At 39.0% G+C, this 14,344-nt stretch overlaps 1 protein-coding gene across 10 annotated transcripts in view; it reads left to right on the top strand.

Moving 5' to 3' along the window:
- Positions 1-4,619: 4,619 nt before the first annotated feature.
- MBNL3 (muscleblind like splicing regulator 3) overlaps positions 4,620-14,344 on the top strand; it is a 157,683-nt gene continuing 147,958 nt past the window's right edge. For 3 of the 10 annotated variants that reach the window (XR_003760468.2, XM_029067324.2, XM_007666215.4), the window contains exon 1: positions 4,622-4,901. The gene's annotated coding sequence lies outside the window, so the exon portion shown is untranslated. Of the gene's footprint in view, positions 4,902-11,816; positions 12,008-14,344 lie in introns of those variants that run through there. The other 7 variants (XR_003760470.2, XM_029067323.2, XR_003760469.2 and 4 more) reach the window with 5 other exon arrangements.

Below are 14,344 nucleotides of genomic sequence, written 5' to 3'. Positions count from 1 at the left end.
AACTCTACTTAATTTGTAATGAAAGAAGGGTTGGACACTGGCAATTATATAATTTTATGCTCTAAATTTGTAATAGCTTTGAATGTGCAACAATATTATTGCCACACATTGTCCTGACAAGTTTATTTGAAAGAGCAGCTTACTAGTATAGTTCCGAATGAGTGTTAGATGTTTATGACATTTATAATTTTATTTTCCTAACTAAATGAGAAACTCAGATGTGTCAGGGCTGTGAACAAATTTCAATGGTGCCAGGGTTAAGTTCTGGCTACAAAGAGCTATATGCTAGTATGGTGAGAGCCTGTAAAACTTGGGTTAGAGCTAAAGGGGTTAATCTTATTTTACTATTAGTGAAGTATGGATGGGTAGCTGGAAGGAAACTGGTTGTTCTTACCTTCAAGATTAATTTTATATAGGCAAAAAATTAACAAACCTATACATCATTCATTCAATTGTATTTATTGAGTGCTTACTGTGTACAAAGCACTGTATTAAGCACTTGGGAGAGTACTATGTATATATATATATGAAACCAGAGACCTGAATTGCCCACTAGTCATCCCCCTGCCTCTATACACCCATATGCTTAGGCCTAACACATAGTTGTACTACTGGGTTCAACTGAAGCCATACCCAGATTATCAGTCAATCACTGGTATTTATTGAGTGCTTAATGTGTGTGCAGAGCACTGTACTAAGTGCTTGATTATGCAGAAAAGCTATCATAGAGCTAAAGGATAGGCCCCTGCGAATTCTGTGTTCTGCTCTATGGGGCTGGTTTTGGAGATAAGAGCACAACAAAAATTCACCAACCCACAACATATTTTACAAACAAGTCTTCCCTCCAAGGCGAACAGCTAGGATAGAGTAATCCCTTTATTATTGACCAATGATAAATAGTTACCACTGTCTTGGCTACATGGGCAAGGGCTATTTCTAAGTCTCTGTTACTCAACCAATAGCAACTTGGTGTAAATAGTCTTATGACCTTGATTCTTTGAGGCAGCAATACTTATTTCATCATATAAGTTCTCGTGGGATGGGGGAAATATGCAAGTCTCCCAAAAGAGATATTTCCTGTAGTGGTGGACAGCAGAGAAGTAAGAAAAACACAGTGTTAGCTAAAGTCACCTTTTACACAAAGACTTCAAGGTTGGCCAGTGAGTTAACAATTTCCCATTTATTAAATTAGTATTTAAAATTATATAAGGTACCTTGCCTATTTCTAGATCATGCTGTGATATAGAACACCTCCCTCTTCCAGCTTGGTTGATTTTATAGTATTGCAAATAGAATAGAATAGAATGTAGTATTCTATATGTCCTAGAAATTTGATGGTAGAATACGTGCCCATAAAGAGATGACAAAATAGGGATGGAAAGCTGATATTTTGGGAAGAGAGACACTATATTCTTCTGTTTTTCCTTTTTTGGCCATTTTTGTAGGGTGACAGATACTAGAGACAGATTCTAGACTGTCACCTTGTCATGGATGGATTCTTTATTCAGGTTGGGCCAACCTCTGGACTCTGAAGCCCACTCCAACAAAACCCAGGAACAGGAGCAAACTATTCCTTTTCAAGTCATTTCTGGTAGGCAGAGCCTTCTACCTCCTGTACTGCTCTATGGCCCCAGCAGAACTTGCCCTTTTGGGACCAGAACTTCAACTAATGAGCCAGAAGAGCCAATTCTTCTAGAGTCAGGGCAGAGGCTCAGTAGTTATTTGGACATGGCTGGAGTGCCTGCTGGAAAACCCCAGGAAAGGCCAGAGGAAAGACCCATCATCTGTGCTGGTGATGGTGTGCCTCCATAAAAGGAAGAGTGTCCACAAGCTTATAATTAGACTAAATGTTTCATACAGTACTGTACTTTAAAACTCTTCTGTGATTTTCCCCAATTATTTAAAACTAGCATAAATACCTGGCTTTGCCTGGGAAAGATCTGCTTTAAGTATACATGAAATATCCCTGGGGAGCAAGTAGCACATTCAGCTAACTTAAGTGGCAGGATTGTGCATCCAAAATTTGGAGTCTGTAAGGTGATTGGGAAGTATGACTTCATTTTGCACCAATGGACTCTCTGAAGTACATAATAGATGCAATAATCTTACTTCACCTGTCTTTGTAATTATCCTGCAACCACTGTATTTTTTTTTGACAAATAGTTATTGGTTCTTGGTTTGAAATTCCCTTTGGGATCTTGTTTTGTAGCAGCAGTCGCACAGTATTTCTGGCCAGAGTACAACTTGATTTTTGGTGTTAGAATTATTTTTGATACTTCTATTCCAAGGGCATTGGGCAATATGCATTGCCGATGCTGCTTTGTATAGCAGATGTTTAGGACCACTCAGGGGAATGGAAACCTGCTGAGCTCCCCCTGATGACAATTTGCCTTCTTCCACCTTCCAGGTGAGTGTGTTGCACTCTTCACTGTCACTGAGCTCATTAGCCCAGCAGGAAGTGTGGTGGATCAGGTCGGGGAAGGAAAGGAGCAGGTATTCCTTTTCCTTTGAGTGCAGTGGGTTTAGTGCAGCTACTACTTTGCTCAAAGAGGTCAGTTTATGAAAATGTGCCATGTAAATAGTAAGGTGGAAGCAAAGTCAGAGGGTTAATGCATGTAACTTTATATGTGATTAGGACTGAAGAGGCTAGGCTTGCATGATTATGAAATTGAAAAGCCAAGAGAAAAATGGCCTTTATTATGATTGTGCTGCTATGTGTTGCTATTATTACAGGGCAATGTGTTCCCATCTTTTATTTTAAACTGAAAAGCTAGAGAAACTGAGCTGCAGAGATGCAAATGATTTTTTTAAGTGAATTTCTGTCTCAGGCTCTTTTAAAAAGGAAAATATCATGGATCTGGTTTCAGAGGTGTTTTGCTAAGAACCTATAAATTAGAGGAAGTGTGTGCAGTACACAATGTATTCTTCTAATTCTTAATGAAGAGTAAATGTTAGGGAACTGTTAGTTAGAGGAGAGGGAAAGCCTGTCAGGGGAATATGTCTGGTTTGAAAAATTTTCTTCTAGGGTGCAGAATGGTTTTTGTAAAAGTTCTGGAGATTTTCTTCATATTTCATAATATCCCTCTGTAATTAGTATTTGCTAGTGTGCAAACTTTTTTTATTTCATTACAGGAGCAATGTGGCCTAGTAGATGGAGCATGGCCTGAGAATCAGAAGGACCTGAGTTTTAATCCCAGCTCTGTATTTTACCTGCTGTGTGACCTTGGGCAAGTTACTTAACTTCTCTGTGCCCCAGCTCCCCCATATGTAAAGCGGCAATTAAAATGATTCCCCTGTGGCACGTGGACTGTGTCCAACCTGATTACCTTGTATCTACTCTAGCACCTAGTACAGTGCCTGGCACAGAAGTGCTTAATAAATTCCATAAAAAGCAATGTGACAGTTGTTGCTATTGCTTACAAACCTTGTTCCTGTGAGGTTAAGCCTTATTGTATGAAATATATATGCATAGCTAAAAAGTATGGTTATAGGAAGAGAACTCCCATTCTGAATGAAATAAATGGTTACTTGAGAAAAAAAAGCTTTACAGGCAGTTTAGACGATGACAAAATGACTTTTTGAAAGCCCCCTTGCTTTCCATTAAAAACAAAATTTATCCTATTGGTTTCAGTGGATCAGACCTGTAAGCTAAAGAAGCTGAGATATTTTGTGAGAAAATCATGCAGTGGGAAAATAAGATGATCCTGTTTAATGTAGAGTTGGCAGAATTGTCCTTTAAGCACTTGTTGACATCTTTAAACAAACACAAGTCCTTCCTTCCTTTTTCCTAAAATAGTGCTTGGCATAATTTAGGATCTCACATGCATGCCTAGTTAAGGCTTTTCAGATATCTTCACCCTCCCCCTTTCTGTCCTTATCAGATTCTTCTTCTATGCCTGAGTTCACAACTACAAAGATCCAAAAGTAGTGTTGACATATTGTGGTATGTGACAATATCCAAGCAAGAGAGGAAGATCTGTGGCCCTAAGCCCTACACTTTGTGTTTTTTGGGTTGGGGGGGGCGGGGAGGAGCTAGGGTAGGTATTCAATGTTAATTTATTTCTTTAATAATTGACTAGAAGTTGCCCTTTAATGTAAAACACACAATAAAGCAGCTCTATCGAACTGCTCCATCATCGCTTTTAAAACAAGCCTTTATTTCCATGATGAGCTGGTGAGACATTCAGCGCTGCTTTGCCAAGCCCCTGTGTCTTGCTGGTGCGCAGTTTTTCCCATGCACTGATGCATTTGTTTGTGTTAATTGGTTTGTTGACTCACCTTAGTGTATTGATAGATGCATTTAGCCATAGACTAGTGAGGTTTTAGCTGGTGTTGCTATGGTAGCAGCCAGACTGAGCTGCAGCATGTACGACATGGATCTTGGAAGCTATTAGGTGTTCTCGGAGTGGACTGAACCATGTGGATTGTGGAGGGGGAGGGATCGTCCGAGAAATCTCTTTAATCTCCGCAACCCACTGTCAGGAAACGAGCTGGCGCGTTCAAATAACATATCCAAAATTGGAAGAGAGGAGAAATATCGTTGGGGAAAACAGGGAAGTGTTGCAAAACAGCGATTGTGGATTTTCAGCTCAGTCCATGAATCACTGTGTGTGTCTCTCTGCTTGACATTTTATACCCCAGAGCTGCATACTTGGAGCTGGGTTGCACGTCCCAGCCATGAAGTTATGTAGGTGGGGCGGGCTTTAATTTGCTTATATCTAATGATTTCAGAAGCCTGGTTTTAAAATGGCGGCATTCATTATACACCCATGGTAAAGCCTCACCCAGCACTTTGTCTAGTTTGCTTAGTGCTGCTTTTGCTTCTGCAGTTAACATATGGCATGTGCTGCTGCAGCAGAGAGCTGGGCCCCTTAGCTGCTGGTTTTTGCTGTCAGCATAAGGTAAGGCTGAATATTACTTTGCATTATAGAGCTGGGTGTGTATTTGTGACCCCCAAAAAGCATGTTATTTTTGTGGAGCAAAATGTCATCCTTGAAGGCATGGAGGGCAAACCTTTCACTCTGGTGGTGTTTTAGGGCTGTAGGGTGTTTTTTTTCCGATAGAAGCCTCGAAAAAGAGTGAGTGAAGGACATTTTATCAGAAAATCATTTCTGTAACTCCTTTCCCCCTTTTTAATGCAATGGTGTAATGCCAAGCAATGCTTCAGCTTCTTCGCGGAGCTCCCTTTCACCGTGCTTGGTATCAACGAACCGTGCGACTTGTTTTTACCATACGATCCAGGAAAGAAAATGATTCTTAACTTCTACGAGGGAATTTAAAAGGTTATTTTTTATTGGGAATTACGGAGCCTTTACATTTAAAAATCGGAAGTAACCGGAGTAGTGAAAGTTTACGTTCGGTTTGTTCATTTGGAATGTTTTATGGTGAATGTGGGTGTTCTTAACAGTATTTGGGTGGACGGTAGCCAGTATTTGCTTTATAAAATACAAATGTATATATGCGATATATATGTAACAGAGTAAGTGGCCAGGTATCTATTCGTTTTTATAATTCTTGTTTAAGGAGATACACTTTGGGGCGATTATTTATCTTGTTTTTGAAATTCTTTAATGGGTGCATATATTTCTTGCATCTACAGTTTGTGTGTGCGTGCAACATAAAGGGCTTTTTTTCAAGTATCTAAAAAAAATTATCCCCAAATTGTACTTTAAAAAAAATATTGCTCATTTTAGTTTTCACTTATGCTTATAGATTCCCGGGTTTAAAGATTTATCTTTAAACAAATGTTGGTATTCCGATTGGAAACACTGTTGATTCACAAATGAATGTCTACCCATCTTTAGCATTTAATTCAGTGAAGCCTCTTTCTTTTGGAATCATTGATTTTCTTAAATCACAAATTGTTTTAGCTTATTCACATTTCTTATATCCCACTTAAGCAAAACAGATCTTTTACTGTTTCCACAGGCCCTTCATTCTAATTTTAAAATATGGGGCATTTGCTGTTTTAGGTTTTATTTTCTAAAAATCCCCAAATAAAACCCAGACACTGTGTCCTTTGTGTCTGAGAACAACCTAGGTACCCTTTTACCCAAATTGTCTAAAGACAGAGGCTTTCAAAATGCAATTTTTGCCCACTGCTAGAGCTTCAGAGCAGTACAAACTACAGTACTATAGTTACCAACAAGAGGGAGAGGGGAGAGAGGGGTTTTTTGCACTTCTATTAAGGCATGCGCAGTTATTCATCCTTGCCACTGCACTGTAGTCTGCCTAGAAACAAAGAGCTGAAACCCAGTTAAGGTGGTATTTACTATGAAGTGGGTCTTTTTTTTTGTCTCTTGTTCTTAGAGTTAATTGAGAGAAACATCTTGAACATTTTATTCATATCTGAAAGAGGAAACCATATTGGTTGAGCACTAGGGATCCGCACTTCAGAAAGGGTGCAGCCATGATGGAAAGCAACTTCTCCTGTTTTTATGTAGCGCCTACCTGTTTGACAGTTCTTTGTCAGTTGTCCCTCCTGTTAGGTGCTTATTGATGAATCATGGAAGAATTGGGGTAGCTGCAACCTATTAAAAGGAAAGGGGATTCAGCGCTAGGTTTAGGACGGAGGACTTTGGCAGAATTAATCTGTCACTAGGGAAGAATAAATGATCCATTAACATTTTGTCATCTTCCTTTATAAAATGTTTTGCAGGGATGGGCTACGATTTTTTATGAAAACACTGGTGTGAAATATTTTGTGGGAAAGCCATTTTGAGGGAGACTGAGAGCTGTGGTTATGTAGTTTGGGAAGTAATTTGAGTACAACGCCTTTAACATCTCCGTAACTGTTTTGCTGCCTTTGCTGCTTGAAGGGGTCATAATGAATCTCACTTTAATATTATATTGAACTCTTTATCTTAAGACTGTCCCTAGATACTTTATAAACTACAGTATATACCCCATCTAAAGTCCCACTAAAGGAAAGAGTATCTGCAAAGTCCATAACTAACTTATGGGCCATCTAAAGAATGGGGTGTGTGACTCAGGAAGAGATCTCGTTAAGATCCATTGGTTTATGCAGAATGGACTTTACTGAGCAGACTTGGCTTTTAAAAAGTATATATTCCAGTTTACTGAACTGTGTTCCCATAGTTTTTGTGCAATTCATCTTTCTGACCAGTAGGCTCATAGGATCCATCTAATATGAAAGTAATCAAAACAATTTGGGAAGGGTACTCTAGTTTCTCGTGGCTGTGCAGTTTTCACATTATGTTGTTGCCATGACTCCTATCTGAAATGGCAGCCCATTCTGATTTTTAATACGATTTGTTAAGTGTACTTTTGTCCAATTTCAAGAACCTATTATCAGTCTCTTCAATGAAATCCTTGTGATTTTAAATGCTAGAATTTTTACCTTTTTCCTTCTTATAGTTAAGTATTTCAAATAGAGAATATTTATAAGATTCAAAATAATATGATAGGATTAGAAACATCAGGATTTGGGGCATATCAAGCAAGAATAAATTACAGTAGATGTTCAACATGTAATTTGATCCTGTAATTAGAATGAAGTAATAGTCTATGCCATGTTAAACTATCAGTGTCAGACAGAGCTTGCAGTCTATATCCACCCTAACTCTGATTATACAGTAGCTGGGATAATGCTGTTAAATTTCCTTAAATCAACTTTTCTTAGGTTGAGCAAATGGATTCTCTCCCTCTCCCCCCCCACCCCCTTAGTATCCAGTGTTGGCATCTGATTATATATGGCTGAAGAAAGCAGGAGAAATGGAAGCTTTATTTCACCAATAATTTTTATTTATATTTTTCCATTCATACAATCCAGTTCTTGACTTATTTAAAAATATAAAGAAATCAATGTCTCTTACAGTGAAATAGCTCTTATTTTCTAAGAAATGTGTCACAAAGGTATGTACTCCTATATGTAGTTGATATTGTGCCCATCCAACGCATTTATGGGGTATATCAGTAATGGGATAAGACTGTTAGTAGCTTCAGCTATTAAGGCACATCCGGCTTACTCTAAATAGCTCAATTTTTCACCTATTACTATATTGTAAATGGTGATGATGAAGTTTGTGCAAGATGATTTATCTTGAAAGGTAGGGTGGACAAACAATACTATAATCTTCTTTCTGATTTATATATTATGCTCTAATCCTGGATGAATGACTGTGTGATGAAATAATTCAGATATGGCCATAATGGAAAATTGTGAATATTTTTCTCATTGTTCATGGTCACATTCCCCCCCCAAGCCCCTGAAAAGTAACAAGGTTTTTTAATCAGCCCTAACTAAACATGGTTTAAGGAATATGAAACTAAAGACAATCCAATTAGTTATATATCAATTTTTAATTAGCATTAGGAGACCACACCAAAAATGTAAGATAATGTGGATATTCTGTGTCCTGTTATTTTAGAGTAGCCCTATTTAAGAGTTCCAAATGTCAGTGAGTAAGTTACTTTGAATTTTAGGAGGTGTATATCTGTTCTAACAGATATGATAACATCAGTTGGACCAAAAGAGAAAAAAAATTAATTTGGATTGCATCTAGTCTATTGGCTATAAGTCAATGTAGGCTACCATCTAGACTGTCTTGATATTGTCAGTTGGTAAAAATGTTTTTTAAAAGTAGAGGAAGACGTAGTGGAGGGAGCAAGAGTTTAATATTATTTGAAAAATGGAAATCTCCCAAAGGATTTAGGGCTCAAAGATTGTTTTTGAGACTTTTAAGCTGCTGAGCATTTATTTCTCCCTGGAAAATTATAGACTAATAGTTTTTACAGTGTCTTTCATATGAGGATCTTAAAATGCTCAACATTCCAGCAGAATATCAAACCAAGTTTCAGAAAGGAAGCCATGATTTCTAGTACCCATACCATTGGATCTGACTGATCCTTTTGAAAGAGAAGATGTATGTGTCAGGTAAGATAGCGTGGCTCAGTGGAAAGAGCACGGGCTTTGGAGTCAGGGCTCATGAGTTCGAATCCCAGCTCTGCCACTTGTCAGCTGTGTGACTGTGGGCAAGTCACTTAACTTCTCTGTGCCTCAGTTCCCTCATCTGTAAAATGGGGATTAAGACTGTGAGCCCCACGTGGGACAACCTGATTTCCCTGTGTCTACCCCAGCGCTTAGAACAGTGCTCTGCACATAGTAAGCGCTTAAATACCAACATTATTAGCAAGGTTTCTTGATTAAAATAATACCTTGTTTTTGCATAGTACCTTCTAAGGAGCTCATAGTGTTTTAAGTGCACTGATTTCAGTCAACGTACAACAACCTAGGAAACTAAGAATTCAAAAAGTGAGTATTTGTAGGAGTCACAGTTGTTCATTTGTGATTCTGGTTCATTCATTCATTCAGTCATATTTATTGAGCGCTTTAAAAAGTTTAGGCCATTCCCAGGAAGTTCTAACACCTGAATGAATGAATCCCATCAGCCCAGACGTCTTGAGACAGTTTCTGAGAGACCTTGAATAAGTGAGCCATCAGGCACTTCTCACATAGTAAGTGCTCAATAAATATGATTGAATGAATGAATGAACATCAAGAGATTGAGCGCTTTGTAAAATTCGGCATCACCTAGTGGATAGACTATGGACTTGGGAGTCAGAGGAACCGGGTTCTGATACTGGATCCGTAACTTGCCTGCTCTGTGACCTTCGTAAGGTCACTAGACTTCGCTGGGCCTCAGTTTCCTTACCTGTAAAAATGAGGATACGATACTTGTTTTCTCTCCCCTTTAGACCTTCAGCTCCATGTGGGACAGGAACTGTATCCAGTCTGCTATAAGAACAGAAATCTCTAGGGCTTAGAAAATATTATTCCCTGTAGACTTTAAGCTCCAAACAGGCAAGGATTGAGTCCAATGAACTCTATTGTAATAAGTGCTCTGCATATACTAAGTACTCAATAGTATTGATTGATTCTTTAGACAAAGCAGCAGAACCTGGCTTGGCCTAGAATATTGTTACAAACTTCTGGCAGGAGGCAGGTTCTGTAAAATTGAAAATTTTCTGATTTTTCCTATTTTGGTGGGATTTGATCTCATTAGCTACATCCTACAGTTCTTCCATCCATTACCTTCAGAATGCTTTATAAATTTACTCTCTGCCTGTATCCTTGTAACATAAGTAAGCTTTCCATTTTGTGGATGGAGAAAGGTTCACCCAAAGGACCAAGTGAACTACCCGTAGCTATAAAACAAGGCAAGGGCACAGCCAGGACTTTCAACTCGGCTCAAAGCCCCCATTGCCTGCCTATCTCACTGTTTAAACCACAAAGACCAGCTGCTTAGTAGGTTTGTCTAGAAGCCAAGTCCCAAACTGAAATTGTGTGGTTACTCTTAGAACAGCAGGTATTTTTCCTGCCTCCTAGGGTAGCACACAATTTACGATGTACATCTCTCACTCTTCAGCATGTAACTTTTTAAGGAATTAAGTTAATTCACCTTTGCTTCATTAAAAATGAAGAAAATTGGAGTACAGTGCTGATGGTTGCATGTCATGTGTGGTTTAGAAAGTGAATAAGCCACATGCAAAAGCCAGAAGGGGTGCTGAGAGTTAACTTGTGTTCAGTGAAACACTGATTACATATTCAGAAGCCAAATTTGCTTAGGTTTTTATTTACCAAGATGCAGGTATGAATAGCTTCTTTTTACTGCCCTCAGGAAGCAAAGTCCAAATAGCAGAAGAGGAATGACAGCCATCTCAGAGACACCATGATTCTCTTTTGTATCAAACTGCAGCTCCTAAGGCAGAGATCTCACCTGCTCTCTTTGCGATTATCAAAAAAAAAAATGCCAGAGGCAAGGCAAGTTGGAAATAGAGAGGGGGAAAATGCTATCAGAAAAACAGATGCATTCTGAGCCAGGGGGATTACATTTAATCTTTGATTTGGTTATCTTCTGCTGCTCTTGAATGGCAAATTTACCAATATCCCCTTTATAGAATGTGAATTTGATGTGGCTTCATATTCCTTTGGCATAACCCAAAAAAGTACCAGATCTTTTTTTTTAATATTTTTTAACACAGTAGGATCCTTTGAAATCCTGTCCATTATATAAGTCCTATGGCATGAATTTTATATATTTAGCCTCTTGACAGACTGAAAAACATAGTCAAATATGCCATGAAGTAGTCTTATCATGCAAGGACAAATATTTACTTTTTAAGAGATAAGCAAATGCTCCATGCAGTTGCACTGAGTTTTGATAGGGTTTCCTGAGTTCTCTAAATTTTTTTTAGGAATTTCTTGCCTTAGTCCTCTAGAGAAGACTTTCTATATTGTCTCTTCTGCATAAATGTCCAGGTGAAGAGTCAACTTATAAAGGAGAGACAGTAAATTGGGGAAGTATAGATATTATTTATCTAGAAAGCATGCCACTATTTCTCATAGTTCTCAGTACCTATTGCTGATGAAAGCGCCAAGTATTTTGAGAGAGAGAGAAGCAGTGCATGTATTTTCAGAAGTGATTTTTCTATATTCAGACTAGTTGGTCAGCATTTTTCTTAGCAGGACAGAGTTAAAGGAAACCTTTTTATTAGTACAAACAGAAATATGAAATGAAAAATAGTAGACTTTGCAGGGCCCCATTTTCCATCCAAGGGCTTCTGAACGCATAAAATCAGGGAGAATGTGTCTGTGTAATCCGATCTGTTCTTGAAAGCCTTGCAGAGAGCTGCATGCCGCAGACATAAGCTGTGTCAATAAGAACTCTATTCACTCTCTGAAAACAGCCTCGTGATCCTGGTTTGATTGGCAGGCTCCCTTAGGGAGGGCCTTTCTTGAGAAAGACCTCCGATTTTGGCGGTACTTCTGACTGCCTGCCTAGTTCTCTAACTACCATTTATTGTTCCTCTCTCGCCCTCTCTCTTGGAGTGCTAAACTTGGTTTCACTGTGGAGTTATTTGGACATAGTGGAAGCTGCGTTCGGCAATAATAAGAGGGCAAAATGGTTTTCCTTTCCGACGGCGAAACACCTCGACAAAAGCTGCTCTTATGAATGAGAAGTTGACAGACTTAGAAGAGTATGAGGTAGGACATGGGAATCGCTCGGCATGAAACACAAAAAGAATGTTCCAGTGTATGCGTGGTGTGTGCTAATGGAAAAATTATATCTTAAAATGTAGTGAGAACTCACACCACATGTAAGTGTTTAAAACTGCACACGCCATTATGCTGCAAATCAAGGTTTGGAGGGATTTTGGCAGCTAGATTTTGGGATAAAGAGTTTAATACCTTATGTTTTGTTGCTTTCATTTGGACTTGGGAAAAGGGTAGTAGTAGGGTGGCTAAGAATAAAATCAAAATGAAACTTTTAGACTTGAGTGTTTAATGAGGCAAGTTTGCTGTTTTGTTTGTGCCTGCAGTGTTCTTTGTATGTTAAAATGAAGTAACTGAGTGGGCAAGTAAACTCCTGTTAAAGGTTATATTTACTCTTCCCAGCCAACACTACCTCCTACCAGAGGTTCCCCGATTCCAAACCCTCCATCTTCCTTTTATTTATTTCAGAAAATAGTGCAAACAGTCAAAGCAATCATGAACTGTGACAAGCAATGACAGGAAATGCTGGTTTTGCTGCTCTCCTTAATAACTTTGTGAAGCCACAGCTGGCTAATTTGCTCTTACTTCCTGTTCCCAGACTATATAGGTAAAAAGTAGCAGTGTTTTTCCATATAAAGATATTTGTCCTTATTCCATAAGGCCACAATAAATCTGTCATTAAGGCAACATATTTGGTATATTGTAAGGACTTTATCATATGGTTTGAGTTCAATATGAATGGGAGCATTTTATTCGTGATTTTCTTGGGACACGTGCTTGCTTTGGAGGTATATTAGCACGCACGAGTATTTTTAAGCACTAGAAAGCTAACGGCTCTGTTTACGCAATGGTGATTTCTGGGGAGGGTATTTCCTGCCAGTTAATGACCAGTTGGAACAGCCGACCAAACCAGGTGGAGGAACATTCATTCAATGCCAGGAAGCGGATGGCCTTGATAGGTTGGTACTTCTCTTGTTAAACTAAGGAAACATAAAAATGTGAATCTACGTTGATTCTCAACTTTGTACAGAACATACAGAGCTTAAAAGAGAACCACACATGGTCGGGGTGTGATGCTTCCTCTTGGAGAACAGGTCTTTTTTTTTTCCTCAGGTCTCTGTACTGTGGTTAGTTACAGTGCTCATGCACACAGTAAGTGCTCAGTAAATACCATTCGTTGATGGAGGTTCATCTGCCATTCCTGACAAGAGACTCCATCTTCTGTGCAGCTCAGTGACATGACAAGCCCAAAAGAGCAGGGCTCCATCCACTATGAGCCACCAAGTTTATGTTTGGTCCGATGATGATTGGAAGAGAGGATGTTTTCTTTAAGGGACCTACTAGAGAAGGACCGAGGGCTCAAGGCAAAACCTAGGGCCTTTAACTCAGCCAAAGATTAACTGCCAGGAAATGCCCAACCTGGAGGTCATTACTGCTACTTTAAAAGCCTTTAAGATCATGTTATTGAGTTTTCTGATTGATAGCTTACTGGTCTTTACTAAAGTGGTAAAGGACCTTGGAATGCAGAGAAATTAAATTTTCAAGGTTAATTTAGCAGGGAGGTGTAGAGATATCAAATAATGTTCCATTTTAGTAGTCGCCAAAGTAAGAGCAACAATATTTGCAGTGTATAAGGTGCTGTGTGTGTGTGTAAGGGCTCCATAGACATGAATTACTTCACACACAACTAGCCTGTGGAGCAGACAGGCAAAACTCACTCTCCCCATTTAACAGAAGAAGAACCTGAAGGGCAGAAAGCTTTAAGTGCCTGATATATAAATGAAAGGACAAGGATAGCAGCATTAGAGATTTGACTTACCTTCTGATGCTCAGACCCTTAATTTCCAACTGCTAAAAATGTATAAGATATCAGCAACCGCTTTTGAGGTCTGTAATGGCCCCATCTACAAATGACCTTTAGCCTACTGAAATTAATTATTTCCCAAAGGATAAGTGTCTGGGTTGACTTACTACTCAGAAGTTATATTTGCCTGTAAAATATCATTTTCTTTCCAGGCTTACTGATACTGTAAAATATGTTTGTGTCTCTAAAGTGAGGTTAAACTAAGGGGACCAGATTTTTGATCACCCAGAGTGAGCAGAGAACAAGACTTCCAGGGAGAAGGGTTGAAAAGATGGGGGTGGGGAGAAGAGAAGAAAGAGAAAGAAGAGGAAAGAGGGAGAGAGGAAGAGGAGAAATGACTTCCAAGGAGAAGGGCTGAAAATATGGGGGTGGGGAGAAGAGAAGAAAGAGAAAGAAAAGGAAAGAGGGAGAGAATAAGAGGAGAAATTGCTGCCACCATTCTCCCTACTGCTTTAGCACACAGA

Source organism: Ornithorhynchus anatinus, chromosome 6, assembly GCF_004115215.2.
Source record: "Ornithorhynchus anatinus isolate Pmale09 chromosome 6, mOrnAna1.pri.v4, whole genome shotgun sequence".
Taxonomy (NCBI): Eukaryota; Metazoa; Chordata; class Mammalia; order Monotremata; family Ornithorhynchidae; genus Ornithorhynchus; species Ornithorhynchus anatinus.
This window is presented reverse-complemented; position numbering and strand designations above follow the sequence as displayed.